Source organism: Capricornis sumatraensis, unplaced genomic scaffold (assembly GCF_032405125.1).
Source record: "Capricornis sumatraensis isolate serow.1 unplaced genomic scaffold, serow.2 scaffold15, whole genome shotgun sequence".
Lineage (NCBI taxonomy): Eukaryota > Metazoa > Chordata > Mammalia > Artiodactyla > Bovidae > Capricornis > Capricornis sumatraensis.
Window position 1 is genome coordinate 3,269,476 of NW_027184626.1, and position 17,402 is coordinate 3,286,877.

The 17,402-nt window shown below is 39.7% G+C and overlaps 1 protein-coding gene across 2 annotated transcripts in view; it reads right to left on the reverse strand.

Moving 5' to 3' along the window:
• The window catches only part of LOC138072394 (lysozyme C, kidney isozyme-like), a 55,382-nt gene extending 45,190 nt beyond the window's left edge, over positions 1–10,192 (reverse strand). For both annotated transcript variants that reach the window (XM_068963499.1, XM_068963498.1), the window contains exon 1: positions 10,045–10,192. The gene's annotated coding sequence lies outside the window, so the exon portion shown is untranslated. The remainder of the gene's footprint in view (positions 1–10,044) is intronic.
• Between the last annotated feature and the right edge of the window lie 7,210 nt (positions 10,193–17,402).

Genomic DNA, 17,402 nt, shown 5'->3' on the forward strand with positions numbered 1-17,402 from the left:
CAGGAGGTGAAGATAAACTAGAGAACCTTTTCTTGAGGGTGAAAGAGGTGAGTGATAAAACTTGCTTAAAAGTCAACATTCAAAAAACTAAGATCATGGCTTCCAGTCCTATCAATTCATGGCAAATAGAAGAGGGAAAAGTGGAAACAGTGACAGATTTTATTTTCTTGGGCTTGAAAACCACTGCAGATGGTGACTGTGGCCATGAAATTAAGACAATTGATCCTTTGAAGGAAAACTACGACTAATCTAGACAGCATATTAAAAAGCAGAGATATCACATGGCCGACATTGTTTGCATAGTCAGAAAAATGGTTTTTCAAGTAGTGATGTTCAGATGTGAGAGTCAGACCATAAAGAAGGCTGAGCAAGGAAGAACTGATGCTTTTGGATAGTGGTGCCAGAGAAGACTCCCGAGAGTCCCTTGGACAGCAAGCAAGGCTTCCCTGGTGGTTCAGTAGGTAAAGAATCCACCTGCAATGTGGGAGATCTCAGTTCGATCCCAGGGTTGGGAAGATCCCTTGGAGAAGGGAATGGCTACCCACTCCAGTATTCTGTGACCAGAGAATCCCATGGACTATAAAGTCAGATACAACTGAATGACTTTCACTTTTACTTCGGACAGCAAGGAGATCAAACCAGTTAATCCTAAAGGAAATCACCCTTGAATACATACTCACTAGAAGGACTGATGCTGAAGCTGAAGCTCCAATACCTTGGCCACCTGATGCCAAGCGTTGACTCATTGGAAAAAACCCTGATTCTCCAAAAGACGGAAGGAAAAAATAGGGGACAGCAGAGAATGAGAGGGTTAGATAGTATCACCAACTCAATGGACATGAGTTTGAGCAAACTCTGAAAGATAGTGAAAGACAGGGAAGCCTGGCATTCTGCAGTTTGTTAGGTAGGACATAGCGACTGAACAACAACAACAACAATTTGTAAAATTCATCCACACTGTAGCAAGTATCACTTCATTCCCTTTAGTGGCTGAATACTTTCCCATTGTATGGATATACCACTGTTTACTTCTCCATTAATCAGTGAGGTTCATCATTTGGGTCATTTCCACTTTTTGGTTACTGTCAATAGGGCTATTGTTTTGTTTGGTCTGATGGACATTCTACTCCAAAGCTTTAACTAACACTCTCTCAATACTAGTTTTTAACAACTATGCCTGGCCCTAAACCTTAAACGTATGTTATGATACTGGGAGCCACGCCCTAGGCAGTATGTGTTTAGATGTAATGAAATACATACATTCCATTATGTATGTATTTGTGGAATAATGTATGTAATAGTGGAAGAAATGTATGTAAAAGTGGAAGAAAGTATTTAAAAGTGGAAGAATACGTACTTCCACTTTTATAAATTCATGGGGTCACAAAGAGTCGGACACGACTGAGTGACTGAACTGAACTGAACTAAAGGGGCATCTCTGTGTTGGCATTTAGGCTGGATGTAAATATACTTAAAATATCCCATGCTTTCACTAACCTCATGGTCTTTCAAAGCAAAAAATTTAAAAACCTAAATAATTTTAACTCCTACTGAAATGTGTCCTGAAATAGATTTCTTACTGCTCTCTAAGGAAATCACAATACATTATCAATATTTTATTGTTTTTATTTTCTTCCTTGGAAGTCTGTGAAGAAGTCTGTACAAAAAATCAAACAGTTTTTTAAATCTTTATCAAACAAAACTATTTTAATGAATCTTTATTCTTTGTTAGAGATACTCTATCTGCTCTATGCAGCATCTGATTGAGAGAGATTTTTAATTATGCTAAGACTCATTGGAAAAGACTCTGATGCTGGGAGGGATTGGAGGCAGGAGGAGAAGGGGACGGCAGAGGATGATGAGATGGCTGGATGGCACCACTGACTTGATGGACGTGAGTCTGAGTGAACTCCGGGAGTTGGTGATGGACAGGGAGGCCTGGCATGCTGCGATTCATGGGGTCGCAAAGAGATGGACACGACTGAGCGACTGAACTGAACTGAAGGTACAACTGAGAGTCCCTTGGATTGCAAGGAGAACCAACCAGTCCATCCTAAAGGAGATCAGCCCTGGGTGTTCATTGGAAGGACTGATGCTAAAGCTGAAACTCCAATACTTTGGCCACCTCATGCGAAGAACTGACTCTGATACTGGGAGGGATTGGAGGCAGGAGGAGAAGGGGACAACAGTGGATAAGATGGCTGGATGGCATCACCGACTGGATGGACAAGAGTTTGGGTGAACTCTGGGAGATGGTGATGGACAGGGAGGCCTGGCGTGCTGCAATTCACGGGGTTGCAAAGAGTCAGACACGACTGAGCGACTGAACTGAACTGAACTGAAGGTACAACTGAACCTAACATGAAGCATGAAAGACATGCTTCGCTTTCAACTGCAGTCTTATTTCTGTCCTAGCTCACAAACTTTCAAGCCTAAGTCAGAATATGCTGTCTTTTCTCCTTCACTTAACATCTGATGTGTACAACTGAAGCATGAACAGCTGGTACTGATCACAACAGGCCAAGCACTCAAAAACTTACATCAGTGGAGCAATGCTGGGGGTCAGACATCCTTGGCAAAACTCACTAAACATTTTTGTAAAATTACTTACAGATTCATCAAGTTACCAGTAATATTTCTACATGGATGAGATCCAAAACACATTTATGTGCCTGTTGATGTGCTTTTCAAACTCAAGCAAAAAGTAAATAGTTGCCCAATCAGCATTACTGAAAATATGGGACCTGAGAGAAAGGTGCATAAGAGGCAAATTAAGTGAGAGGGGGAAAATAAAAAGGTATTCCCAGAGAGAGCTATTCTAGATGTTACTAGGATAACTTTTAAAAAGAAAATGACCTTGAAGGTTGGAAGTTCATTTGAGAGGGGGTAAAAGAAACAGTCAGGTCTGTGATCCAGAATAAAAAGGAAATGGAAGTGCTTTTATTTTGCCCCTAGAGCAATGGAAATTTATTGTGTGTATTTGGATATAGATTTTATTTTATTTTTTACTACCCTGGTGGGTGAGCTGAGCAAAAAAAAAAAAAAAAAAAAAAATCCATTTTATGACATTATGGACCTTTTAGACAGAGATTTAGGCCACTGGCAAGAAACATTAGTTTATTTGGGCAAAAGGTTAGTCCAAAGATAAGGCATCGTTCTCACTGGGCTGGCTTACCAAAGGGACTCTTCTTTTCCATACACCTTGAAACAAAGGGAAGGGTAAAAATTCTTAGGAAAATAAAATCTATGTTAGTTCTGTGAGACAGTGTGTTGTCACTGAGTACACAAATCTTGTTGGCTTACTTATAAAATAAGCAAATCAGATAGGGAAAGCTGTGAAATTAAAGCTTAAACTCAGGATGCGTTTTGTTTGTATTTCTTCAACAGGCTTCTGGGAAAGTAAACTCGTCTTTGATTTTCTCTTTGCTCCTCTCTTTGCTTGCTTTTCCTGTTGTTGTTCAGTTGCTTGGTTGTCTCTGTCTCTTTGAGATCCCGTGGACTGCAGCACGCCTGGCTGGCTTTGCCCTCAAATTATTGCAATTGTTTACTGTTTGAACGCATTTCTCTTTGAGAGACAGGATTATGTCTTTTTTAAAAATTATTCCCAGTGTCTGGCATATAGTAGCTGCTCAATAAATATACAGACTAAATCATTCATTTGCAGCAATCGAGATTATGAAAAGGCTGTCCTACAAACCATACTAGTTGAGATTAAGATCATTATTCCTTATTTAGAATCTTTTCTCTGAGAGCATGTAAATCCCTTGGGTTTGGGAGAAAAGAAAAAAAAAAAAAAAAAAAAAAACTGGAAGAGTTCAGTGGATTGGCTTTCCTTGAAAGACAGCCAACACTTTTTTCTCCTGATCCATAATTAGAATAAAGTAAGGACAGCCATTTAGATGTTCTTTCAGCAGTTCCTAAATTAACCCAGACTCACAAGAGAAGGGGGAGGAAGAGACTGGGAGGGAAAAGAAGGAGAAGATAGAAGCAAAAAGAAAGGGAAGCAGAGGAGGACAGAGGAGGATTGGCTAAGAAATCTACTGCTGTGTTTGTCTGAAGACATTAGCACTTTTTATTTAATTGTACTTTTGGTCCCAAAATTTATTTTTACCACATGTGCCTTGTTTTAAACTAACTCCCAGAACTGTGCCACAAAATATTCCTGCTTCAACATCACACCTGGGTCCAGTTCAAGAACCTAACTACTTCTAGTCCACATGCTAAAGCCTTGCTCTCATATGCCAGGAAAAATAGCCAGTGCCATTTAACATCTGGACCCAATGTACTCTCTTTACTAATTTATATTTGTGTAATATTTTATTTACCAAAAGATAAAATCAGTAAAAGTAGATAGTGAAAATCATTTAGAAATTTTAATGAAAATCTGAATATAGTAAACGCAGATTTATAATTTATACTTTCATGATTTTAATGTTATATATGCCTAAAATGGAAAATATCTTTTAAATGCAACTAACTGCCCATCAGCAGTCAGGCATGAACCTGGGATGTATCCATTCTGTAGTACATATTCTGTATTTCAAATACATATTGAAGAGGTTCTAGCTGATCATTAATCCTGGTTCTTACTGAATTTGCATCATCAAAATGCAACACTTAAAAGCAATTTTTCAGTCTCTTGGATGATATAATTTTGGTTGTATCTTCTTTGCTCTATACTTAAGACCATTTTCAGTTTTACATCTATAAACACAATTTAGAATGATCAATGAGTTTTTAAATTTCCTCATGACTTTCTCCCCCAATCACCTTTTCTTACACATCTGTCTTCAGCATTTGCTGATTACAAACTGTATCAGGTAAGTTTGGTGCAGAGATATCATAACAGGTGAAAGAAGGGTGTCACACATCTTTTAAATAAAATGGAATGGTCTTGTTTTTCTCACAAATATAGATGGTAATGTGCTTTCTGTGTTAACAGTTAACTATGAGGAAACCAAATATCTTTTTCATCCTTAAAATTTTATTTTGGATCATTATTGATTTTTGAATTTGAGAAAATTTATCCAGGACATCATAATCTGAATGTCTGAAATTTTTGCTTATGAAATGAATTTCACTGTCAGATTATAGAATGTTCCTAATCTGTCTGCATTAGGATTCTGAATCATCTCGCAGTTGTGAAATATCTTCCTCTTACAGTTTTCTTCAATTTGCCATTATGGACAGAGTATGAGAAATTATGAGTCCAAAGTTACATTCCACAAAAGAGTGGAGTACAAAGATGATGTCTCCAGTCCCCTTTTATATCTTCTCAAAAAGAGAACCTGAAGCATGAAACAGTAGTGATAGTTTATTTTAATAATTTACTATCCTTCTAGGTTCCTTAATTACTCTTGTGTTTGTTTATAATTTTTTTAAAGTATATCTGGGAATAATTGATAAGTAAGTTGACTCATTGGAAAAGACTCTGATGCTGGGAGAGACTGGGGGCAGGAGAAGAAGGGGACGACTGAGGACGAGATGGCTGGATGGCATCACGGACTCGATGGACGTGAGTCTGAGTGAACTCCGGGAGTTGGTGATGGACAGGGAGGCCTGGCGTGCTGCGATTCATGGGGTCGCAAAGAGTCGGACACGACTGAGCGACTGAACTGAACTGAACTGAATGAGAAAATAATTCCTAGGATGATTAAATAGCAAATGTTTCAAGAAACAGAGAAAGATGAAATCACTAAGAACTCGTATCTCAAATATGTTAAAGGTTCCAATGGATTCAAATGATTATTACAAAACAGAGCTTTATTCTAGTTTCATAAAAATAGGTGTATCTTTCTCTTTATTTTTTGGAATAAAGAGAAAGAAAGAATAAAAGTCAAGAAATATTAATACTTGCAAATAGAGTTATTCCAAAATAATTAATAAACTAAAACTGGGTCATATGAACCTTAATGGTATATTGAGTTAATCAGATATTATAGCAAATACTTTAGAACAACAGAAATCAGCAGTATATATTTGTGAGTATGTTGAAACATACCACCCATTCTTACAATTCTGTACAATATTGGGACTAATACTCTGGTGTTCCATTTCCATTTTATTCACTGCAACATTCCTCATAAATCCAATTCAGCATCAGTTTTACTCTGGATCAGTCCTGAGGACTTTGATCTAGCTCACTGCCCCCACAGGTGGAAGAGTGTGAAAATCTTGATTTGGTAAACAACTTGAGCTTTTGATCTGAAAATAAATAGCTTCCACGGAAATAGGACCAAAATATATTTTATTTCTCTGGCTGTCTCTCTCGTTTTCACTCAGAAACTCCAACTGCATACAGATGACCTCTCTCCACATTTTATCTAGGAGCACCTAGTGGGTATCTCACACGTGCTGAAGAAAATGTCAAGTCTCTTTCAGGCATAGTGCTTCTTGGTACTTCTCTATTAGAAATAGCCATGGTCCTGGCAGGAATTGCTGGTCCAAGTGCACAGTTCTCTCATTGATAAAAGCAGCCCACAATTTCTTTATCAGTAGAGGGTACAAGTCTAGAGGAATGAATGATGTCTATTTATTCTCTTTAATAATTGACTGGAAGGGTCCCGAAGGATTACTGCTTGGGCCCTAATGTGTTACAGAGTTCAGGGAAGCAATGTGTCCAGATTTTTCCTACAACTCTCTCTTGATTTCCTTTTGCCTTAGATAGGATTCCACAACATTTGGCAGGGCTGGCTTTGAGTAGAGGCCACCTGCAAATACTTTTTTTTTTCCTGAGGATGACTAAAAACATCTAATTACTGCGTCTTCACTTACTTTTGTTATGTCCTGGTAGGTTTTCTGCAATCTCCTTGAAAATGGATGCCCATTAAATTCCCTTAACTAACTGGTTAGATATGCAAATTTCATTACAACATTCTCTTTCCTTTTGGATAATTCAGACAATGTACAAAGCTAATGCATGTGGTGCGCTCATCCAAACATTTGCCAAAAAGGGCCCACATTTTATAAAGGCAGTGGTGCAAAAGAAAAGGCAATGTCTTAAACTGCAGTCCCTCTGTAGTTGAATCTAAAGGAAACATATGATTTTTTTGTCAATAAATGTTATATATTCTTATGTCAGAATTTGGAGGAAAACAAAACAGGAACGAAAATATGGCCTGTGTCATACTATGCTCATGATTATTAACCCGAGCTGAAGACAGATATAGAGAAAAGAGATGGAATGGTATTTTAAATTTGAAATTCATTTGTCTTAACTGTTTATGCTGTGACAATATTTTGGTTGATTCCTTTTAAGTTGAATAAAAATAATTATGTTAAATATTCAATTTTACAAAATTGGCATCACATTGTAAATTTAGCTTTATATTCTCCTTTTTCACTTAAATTTATATTTGAGCATTTTCTATGTCATCAAACATTACTTGAAAATACATTTTAATGGCTTCATAATAGATTATTTTAAAATATGTGTGTAAAAATACCACATATTTAACTAACCTCCTATTGTTAGACACTTAAATTGCATCCAATTTTTCATTATTATTAAAAAAAATTATAAACAGTATTATATGTAAGTTTTTGACTGAGTATCTCTGATTGTTGGTTTCTCTGGGATGGATTTCTTGGAATAGACTTACTACTCAAAGTTTATGGTATTTCTAAGGCTTCTGAAGATACGACCAGCTTGCCCTCCCAAAAGGGGTTTATGTATTTACAGTTGGTTAAGTGCCTTTCAAAGCATTGATTCTAAGTCCAAAAAACTTTTTAAACTCTCTTCTGCCCCATTTCAGAGCTGAAGTGTCAAATCAGATGGTTCATTTATTTATCTGACTTACTTTCCCAGAAGCATGCAAAAATGTGTTTGTTCCGACAAATTCTAGTCTTTTAACATTTCCCATAGGTTATTAAGATAACATGACCTAATAAGAAAATTCATTTAAAGGTGACAAATTTTGCCTCTGGTTGGGTGACCCAACTTACTTAGAAATATTTTCTTTCATTTTTGAGTGCCTATTTTGAGCAAACTTGCCAAGGTCCACACAATTTTGGAAGGGAAGGATTATTGATCCTGTTGTTTGTATGGACGTTGAAGATGACACTGAGAAAGCTTTGTCCCATATGACATATATAATACGTGGCAGAGTCATGATTCAAAACTCAGGTCTAATCCTATAGACTGGTAGAAAACATTTGCAAATGATACAACCAACAAGGGCTTAGCTTCCAAAATAAACAGATTGCTTCTACAATTCAGTAACAAATAAACAACCAATCCAATTGAAAAGTGGGCAGAAGACCTTAATAGACATTTTTCCAGAGAAGACAAACATATGGCTAACAGACACATGAAAAGATGCTCATCAGCGCTAATTATTACAGAGATGCAAATCAAAACCAAAACAAGGTATCACCTCATACTAGTCAGAATGACCATCATACAAAAGTCCACAAACAATAAATGCTGGAGAGCATGTGAAAAAAAGGGAACTCGCTTACATTGTTGGTGGAAATATACATTTGTGCAGTCACTATGGAAAACAGTATAGAAGTTCCACAAAAAACTAAAAATAGAGTTACCGTATGATCCAGCAATCCCACTCCTGGGCATAAACCCAGACACAACTATAATTCAAGAAGATGCCTGCACCTCTATGTTCACAGCATCTTTATTCACAACAGCAAAGACATGGAAACAGCCTGAACATCCACGGATAGCTCTGTTTACAGGAGCCAAACATGGACACAACCTAAAGGTCCATTGACAGATAAATGGATAAAGATGTGGTGTGTATACAACGGAAGACTACTCAGCCATAAAAAAGAATGCAATAATGCCATCTGCAGCAACATGGATGGACCTAGATTATAAGTGAAGTCAGAAAGAGAAAGACAAATATCATATACTCTCACTTATACGTGGAATCTAAAATATGACACAAATTCACATATCTAATAACCAAAATCAACTTAGATACAGAGTACAGACTTGTGGTTGTCAACGGAGAGGAGAGGTAGGGGAGGGAAGGACTGGGAATTTGGGTTAACAGATGAAAAGTATATATAAATAAATGGATAAACAATACGGTCCTATAGGATAGCACAGGGAACTATTCTCAGTATCTGAGATAAATCAAATGGGAAAGAATATTAAGATGAACATATATATATGCATATATATATATATATCTGAGTCAGTTTGCTATATAACAGAAATTAAACACAACATTTTAAATAAACTGCACTTCCTTAACTTTCTCGACAAGGTTAGGAGGGGAACATCAGAGGACTGTCAAGAGCTACAGCTGCGGCCGGCCCTAGGCTGCGTGTACTTCCCCGGTCCAAGCCGCTCAGGTTCGGCGCTCAGGCAGCCCTCAGAGGCACAGATTCGGCTGGGACTGCGCTTTGTGCCCTTCCCAGGTCCGAGTAGCTCAGGAGTTTGGCGAGCGCGATGGCCGCGGTTTGTCACCTTTTCTGCCGCTGCTGCTCAGCTTTCTGGGTGGACCGCTGGCGGCCGCCGTGAGGCAGATTGTGACTGTCCAGCACCCCCAGAAGTCTTAGCAAAGAAGCCTGCTTGCAGTTAGGTAGGTAAAGTCTCTCCGGGTCTGCAATTGCCCCTTTCCAGTCCTTACGGCTCTGGCTGCCTATCCCCGGCGGGGGATGGTCTGCAGCCGGCTTTTCCGTTCCGTCCTTCGTTCTGTGCTCGGTCCTGGCGGTGTCTTATGTTCGAGCTTTTCGTGCGGTAGCTATCCCACAGGCTGGTTTGCTAGCCCAAGTTAGATCGTTCTGGTTGCGCGTGGGGCGTCCCTGCCCTGCCCCCACTTCCCAATGGCGGATGCAGGCGTCTGTGCTGCTTTTCCGCTGGGGGAGTTACTGTTGGGCTTGTAATCTCTTGGTTTTAATTATTTCTTTATTTTTCCTTCCTGTTATGTTGCCCTCTGTGTTTCCAAGGCTCACCACAGACTCGGCAGGGAGAGTGTTTCCTGGTGTTTGGAAACCTCTCTTCTTAAAATTCCCTTCCCGGGACGGAGCTCCCTCCCCACCTCCTTTGTCTCCTTTTTCGTCTTTTATATTTTTTCCTACCTGTTTTTGAAGACAATGGTCTGCTTTTCTGGTTGCCTGATGTCCTCTGCCAGCCTACAGAAGTTGTTTTGTGGAGTTTGCTCAGCGTTGAAATGTTCTCTTGAGGAATTTGTGAGGGAGAAAGTGGTCTTCCCGTCCTATTCCTCCGCCATCTTTATACCACTTCACACCAGTCAGAATGGCTGCGATCCAAAAATCTGCAAGCAATAAATGCTGGAGAGGGTGTGGAGAAAAGGGAACCCTCCTACACTGTTGGTGGGAATGCAAACTAGTACAGCCACTATGGAGAACAGTGTGGAGATTCCTTAAAAAATTGCAAATAGAACTACCTTATGACCCAGCAATCCCACTGCTGGGCATACACACCGAGGAAACCAGAATTGAAAGAGACACATGTACCCCAATGTTCATCGCAGCACTGTTTATAATAGCCAGGACATGGAAACAACCTAGATGTCCATCAGCAGATGAATGGATAAGAAAGCAGTGGTACATATACACAATGCAGTATTACTCAGCCATTAAAAAGAATTCATTTGAATCAGTTCTGATGAGATGGATGAAACTGGAGCCGATTATACAGAGTGAAGTAAGCCAGAAAGAAAAACACCAATACAGTATACTAACACATATATAATATGGAATTTAGAAAGATGGCAATGACGACCCTGTATGCAAGACAGGAAAAAAGACACAGCTGTGTATAACGGACTTTTGGACTCAGAGGGAGAGGGAGAGGGTGGGATGATTTTGGAGAATGGCATTCTACCATGTATACTATCATGTAAAAATTGAATCGCCAGTCTATGTCTGACGCAGGATACAGCATGCTTGGGGTTGGTGCATGGGGATGACCCACTGAGATGTTATGGGGAGGGAGGTGGGAGGGGGGTTCATGTTTGGGAACACATGTAAGAATTAAAGATTTTAAAATTTAAAAAAAATAAAAAAACGTTTTTGAGACACAGTCTGAAGAAGCAACTTTTTGTTTCAAAAGTGGTTGAGAATGAACAGGCCTCCACTTCCTTACACTACCTGTAAGGTTTCCCTGGTGGCTCAGACAGTAAAGCATCTGCCTGCAATGCAGAAGACCCAGGTTCAATTCCTAGGTTGGGAAGATCCCCTGGAGAAGGAAATGGCAATCCACTCCAGCACTCTCGCCTGGAAAATCCCATGGACAGAGGAGCCCGATAGGCTACAGTCCTTGGGGTCACAAAGAGTCAGACACGACTGAGCAACTTCACTTTCACTTTCCTTACACTCCTAGTCAGCAGTATATACTGAGCTTACCCATAGCCCACTCAGGTTCTGGTCCCGTTCTGTTCTGGTTCTATGGGCCATTATATGTAGTTGTGAGCAGCTAAAGTAAATAATAAAAAGATTAACAAGGTGTTTTATGACAGTGAAAAGTATACTTCTTTTTCTAATATTTACTTTATCTCCACCTTTTATACCTGGGTAAAATTAATAATCTCTAACTAGAAACTCCCTCCAAAAAGCATTAATTAAACTCTGTCTTATAGAGAATACAGTAAATGATGCTTCTTTGAAAAGTCATCTTCTCCAAACAACAGATGTGAAGCTTAGCTTCAAAAGTATGATCGGTGGGACTTTTTGGTTACCATCTGCATGTGTGTATGAACAGTGGGGGCTTCCCTTGTGGCTCAGATGGTAAAGAAACTGCCTGCAATGTGGCAGACTCAGGGTCAGTTCTTGGGTTGGGAAGATCCCCTGGAGAAGGAAATGGCAATTCACTCCAGTACTCTTGCCTAGAGAATTCCATGGACAGAGGGGCCTGGCAGGCTACAGTCCATGGGGTGGCAAAGAGTCAGATAAGACTGAGCGACTACATTTGATCCTTGGTTCTATGAACAGTGGGACTCCATTGTTCAGCTCGTAGAAGCTGCCATTGAAAGTAGGCCTTGTGAAGTGGGAGGAAAGAGCACTGCAATGAGAGGTAGATTCAAGCCTTAGATCTTCCACCAGGACAAGCTGAGCTTTGAGTCAAGGCCCCTAATGCAACTCAATATGCTCTCCTTTAAGAATTACCTATGTTAAGAATTCTTCATGAAATTCTTGAGATGAAATAATGCAATGTGTGAGAGAGAGAACATGCTATACTACACATGTGGAGGAGTAATGAATACTATCCTGGTTCTGTGCCAAAGAACCCAGATGAACCCACCTGTTCCAGAGGGTGTGAATTCTGGATTGGTTTCTCAGTCTCCCCAAACTTGAGTTTCTGATTCCAGAAAACAGAAATAAGAATTATTTTCTTATTACACAAAGAATTACTCAAAGGGCTGTTGTGAGGTTGGAGATAACATACGCCAAGCATCTGGTCTAGTTGTTGACACACAAAAGGGGCTGAACAAATGATAAGTGGGATAAAAACAAGTTGATAAGAAGGGTTAGAGATAGTTCATGACAAGTATCTAGTCTAGGTCTGGTCATGCAGCAGGTGCATACTCAACACTAAGTGGGATTATAACCACAGTGATAACAGTCACAATAAAACGGTTGCTACTGATGGTGATGAAGACAATGGCAATGACAAGGATTATGATGATGAAAGAAAAGAAATGCTATACAAGATAACTGGAAAATTTTATCTGGAAGCAACATGGTGTAGTCAAAAAGTGAAATGAATTTTGAGTTTGGAAACTGATTTGACCTCTTAGTCATATTTTGAACTTGTAAAAGTTATTAACTTCTCTGAGCCTAGATTTTCTCATCTGTATGAAGTCTGGTATTTCTTAGAAAGGAGATGTAATTAAAGCATGTAATCCAACTGCTGCCATCTAATATATTCTGGATACACATTAGCCCCTTTCCCTCCTTCTGCCATCGACATACATATAGAGACCAGCTTTTTTTTTTTTTTTTCATTTTCTTTCAAGTTTTGGACACTGGTATACTCTCCACACTAAAGAGTTTGTTTTTTTTCCCATTCTTTTATAATACAAGTCTATATCTCATAAATGAGAACAAAACTTTATACAATAAAAGACTCCCGCTTTTTCTGCCCCTTCAAAAAAAGGAAAGTGGGTATCTCAGTATCTAACACTATCAGACACAAACTGAGATGATCATATATTAATATTATCATACATAAATTAAGATGATCTATATAAAGGTAAATATGCCTACTGTAATAAGTAAACTTCCACATTACACTAATTTATCATAAAACATGTTGATTCTTCAAAGGCATAAAGTCTAACTGTAATAGGTTGCCATGGAGGACTCTGTTTCTTACAGGTTAAAACTATCTTCAACAAGAGGCTTGCAAGGGCATGTCAGGCACTGGTATCCAGCCGGCAAACGAGGGGAGAGAGAAGATCATGTGGGGGAGGATTTGCACAGGCCAAGCCTGGAAGAACACAATTCACTCATATTCCACTGTCGAGTGCCAGTCACATGGCACCAGTTATATGCAGAGAGAGTAGTGAGAGCAAGACTATCTAGCTGAGAAGTCACTTTCCAGCAACAAACTTTATGGAAGAGGAGTCTTATGGTGGAGAGTTTGTCATATTTGCCAGTTAGCTTTTCTTGCCCTCAACTATCCATATCCTTCCTGCCAAACACTGTACACACTCTCCATTTGCCCAAGGCAGGCAACCCAATATCCACTTCATACTCTCCATTCAACTCAAAGCCCCGGATCTCCAGAAGATTCACAGTCCTCTTATTCATGTCCATTCCTGCCTTCTCGGGTCCAGTGGCCTAAGGCCTGAAAGAACAATCTATCTGCAGTTTTCTACAGATTAACCGCTAAATAAGAGTGAAGCAGCTGCCCACACGGATACTCACCATGGAAACCAGTTTCAAATGGAAGATGTCAGCACAGCAACTGTGGAGACCTCCTACTTTGAGGGCAAGAAAGTTTCTTAAATAGCCCAAGATTCATGGATATACCCCCTCTTTCCTTGTTCTCCATGATCCGAGGCTCAGAACTATCTGAGGTTCTTCCTTGTCCATATTTAAAAAGGAAATTGGGACAAATGGACAACTTGGAGACTGAATAACTTCTGTGGACTACTTCTTATGCAAATGTGGTGTATCATGAATTGTTTTAAAGCTTGACAAATTAAAGGGGATTTTTAAAAGGTTAGTCACATCGTCTCTTGGCAAGATCATTTCTTCCACATATTATTAGAACACTGACCCATTTCCTTATAGATTATTTCAAATTCCAGTAACATTTGACAAAGTTGAACTTCACCTGAGACATGAGCTCATGAAAAAGAGTGACAATAAAGAAATCCCTCACCATTTTGTGTTCTGGGAAACAGCTTACTACCAAGGATCACTCTTCCCCATATGCCGTAGATAAGGGTGGTCCTTGCTAAAGAAAGCAAGTATATTCCTAAACCCACTGTGAACCAGTATGACACATTAAAGCATTTTATATTTAAGTGCATTTTATTTATTTATGAAAGATTATGTAACCAAAATGGTTTTATTTAAAGGAAATGTTCTAATCTTACCCATAAATGATAAAATTCACACAATCATAAAATACACAAATAAGTAGCCTTTCAAAATTATTTCTATTGATAAAAATACATGAAATCAACAACAAAAAGATTCATAAGGCAAATGAGAGCTGAAAAAAATAATACAATGGATTTTCTGGTAAAAAACAAAAACCTAAAGTCAATAAGGAGATGAAAATGGCTTCATAAACTTTGACCATAGCCCTAAACTGAAGAAGATGTTTATGTATAAACCATTCAGAAAGATTTCATTTGGTCGTCTTCATCATAGCTCATGAAGCCCTGCTTCAGAAAGGCAATAGTGCACACTATTTGAAACATGTAAAATTAATGATTATGAGGCCTGTGATTTCTGCAGTTCCAAGTTAGCATCATTATTCCAGTTTTTAATACTCACATTCTTTATAACGAGCTTTGCATTTTCTTTGGGTGGATATATTGCAATTCCACATAGCTTAATGGGGAAATTGTGTTAGGATAATACAGGAATAAAAGGTGCCCCTTAATTTTCCTTTTTTTTTTTTTTGTTAAGACTCCAGAGTCCCTTGGACTGCAAGGAGATCCAACCAGTCCATTCTAAAGGAGATCAGCCCTGAGTGTCCTTTGGAAAGAATTATGCTAAAGCTGAAACTCCAGTACTTTGGCCACCTCATGTGAAGAGTTGACTCATTGGACAAGACTCTGATGCTGGGAGGGATTGGGGGCAGGAGGAGAAGGGGACGACAGAGGATGAGATGGCTGGATAGCATCACTGACTTGATGGACGTGAGTCTGAGTGAACTCCGGGAGTTGGCGATGGACAGGGAGGCCTGGTGCGCTGCGATTCATGGGGTCGCAAAGAGTCGGACACGACTGAGCGACTGAACTGAACTGAACTGAAGGGAAAAATAAAGTATTGTATAATGTGAAAGTGAAAGTCGCTCAATTGTGTCCGACTCTTTGTGACCTCATCGACTGTATAGTCCATGAAATTCTCCAGGCCAGAATACTGGAGTGGGTAGCCTTTCCCTTCTCCAGGGGATCTTCCCTGCCCAGGGATCGAACCCAGGTCTCCTGCACAGCAGGCAGATTCTTCACCAGTTGAGCCACAAGGGAAACCCAAGAATACTGGAGTGGGTAGCCTATCCCTTCTCCAGGGGATCTTCCCGGCCCAGGAATTGAACTAGACTCTCCTGCATTGCAGGAGGATTCTTTACCAACTGAGCTATTGTATAATAGTCAAATAAAACTTCACCAAAAAGTATAGTGCAGTTTTTATGTTGCTATTGGTGTGTGCATGCTAAGTCACTTCAGCCGTGTCCGACTCTCTGCAATCCCATGGATTCTAGCCCACCAGGGTCCTCTGTCCATAGGATTATCCAGGCAAGAATACTGGAGTGGGTTGCCATGGACAGGCCAAAATCAACCATATAGATAGAGTTCTCTCTGTCACTCAAAAATGCTGGAATTTTAGGGAGCACACTACAAAGTTTCCTTTATTCTCCCAAGGTTTTTTGCCTTAATTACCATATCAGTTATCAGATATGTGGGAGCTCAGGGATGACAGATGAACTTACTTTAAGGATGGACACTATATACGGTCTTTCCAGGTAGTGCTAGTGCTAAAGAATCCGCCTGCCAATGTAGGATTTACAAGAGACTCAGGTTCAAACCCTGGGTTGGGAAGATCCCTGGAGTAAGGAATGGCAACCCACTCCAGTTATTTTTGCCTGGAAAATTCCATGGAAAGAGGAACCTGGCAGGCTACAGTCCATGGGGCTACAAAGAGTCAGACACAACTGAGTGAATAAGCACACACATACAGACACTATATATACACATACACAATATAATCTCAAACACTCTTGTTCCACAAACCAACAAAATATTAAAAATATTTGCACATTTCATGTTTCTAACCTTATTAGCCAGTTCTAGACTGTCTTTTAACCTTGAAATTGACACAAACATCCATTAATGGGCCATGTGCTCCTGCTATGTGCTTCTGAAAATATAATCATTATATTTTCAGTATTTGGCAGCTACAAAAAAAAATTGTGCCTCTGCTCACACTTATCATAACCCAGAAGTAAGGAAATAAAAACATCCTTTAGGCAATGAAACAGTAAAATCAAAAAAGTTCCATTCAGATTGCATGAAAATGCACAGCCACTTTCATGCAGCAGCCTATTCAGTGCACAAGAGCACAGGCAGCAGTACCAGGCAGCCTAAGTGTGACTTCAGGCCCCACCTCTTCTCTCTATATGCACTGACCAACTTATTTAATCAGTCTGTGCCTCTGTTCTTACCTGTAAACTGGAGATGAAAATGGTGGTGGCTTAGTCACTAAGTCATGCCCAACTCTTGCTGTGCCCTCCAGGCTCCTCTGTCCATGGGATTCTCCAGGCAGGAATACTGGAGTGGGTTGTCATTTCCTTCTCCAGAGGATCTTCCCGACCCAGGAATCAAACCCGATTTCCTGCATCGCAGGCAGATGATTTACCAACTAAGCTATGAAGGAAGCCTGGAGATGAACATAATGGTACCTATATCTAGTATATCTAGCCTATCCCTTCTCCCTGGGTTGGGAAGATCTGCTGGAGAAGGGATAGGCTACCCACCCCAATGTTCTTGAGCTTCCCTTGTGGCTCAGCTGGTAAAGAATCCACCTTTAATGTGGGAGACCTGGGTTCGACCCCTGGCTTGGGAATATCCCCTGGAGAAGGGAAAGGCTACCCAACCCATTCCAGTATTCTGGCCTAGGGAATTATTCCATGGACTGTATAGTTCATGGGGTCGCAAAGAGTCAGACACGACTAAGTGATTTTCACTCACATATCATGGCATTTTTTGAGGCCACAATGGTTAATACATTCAAAG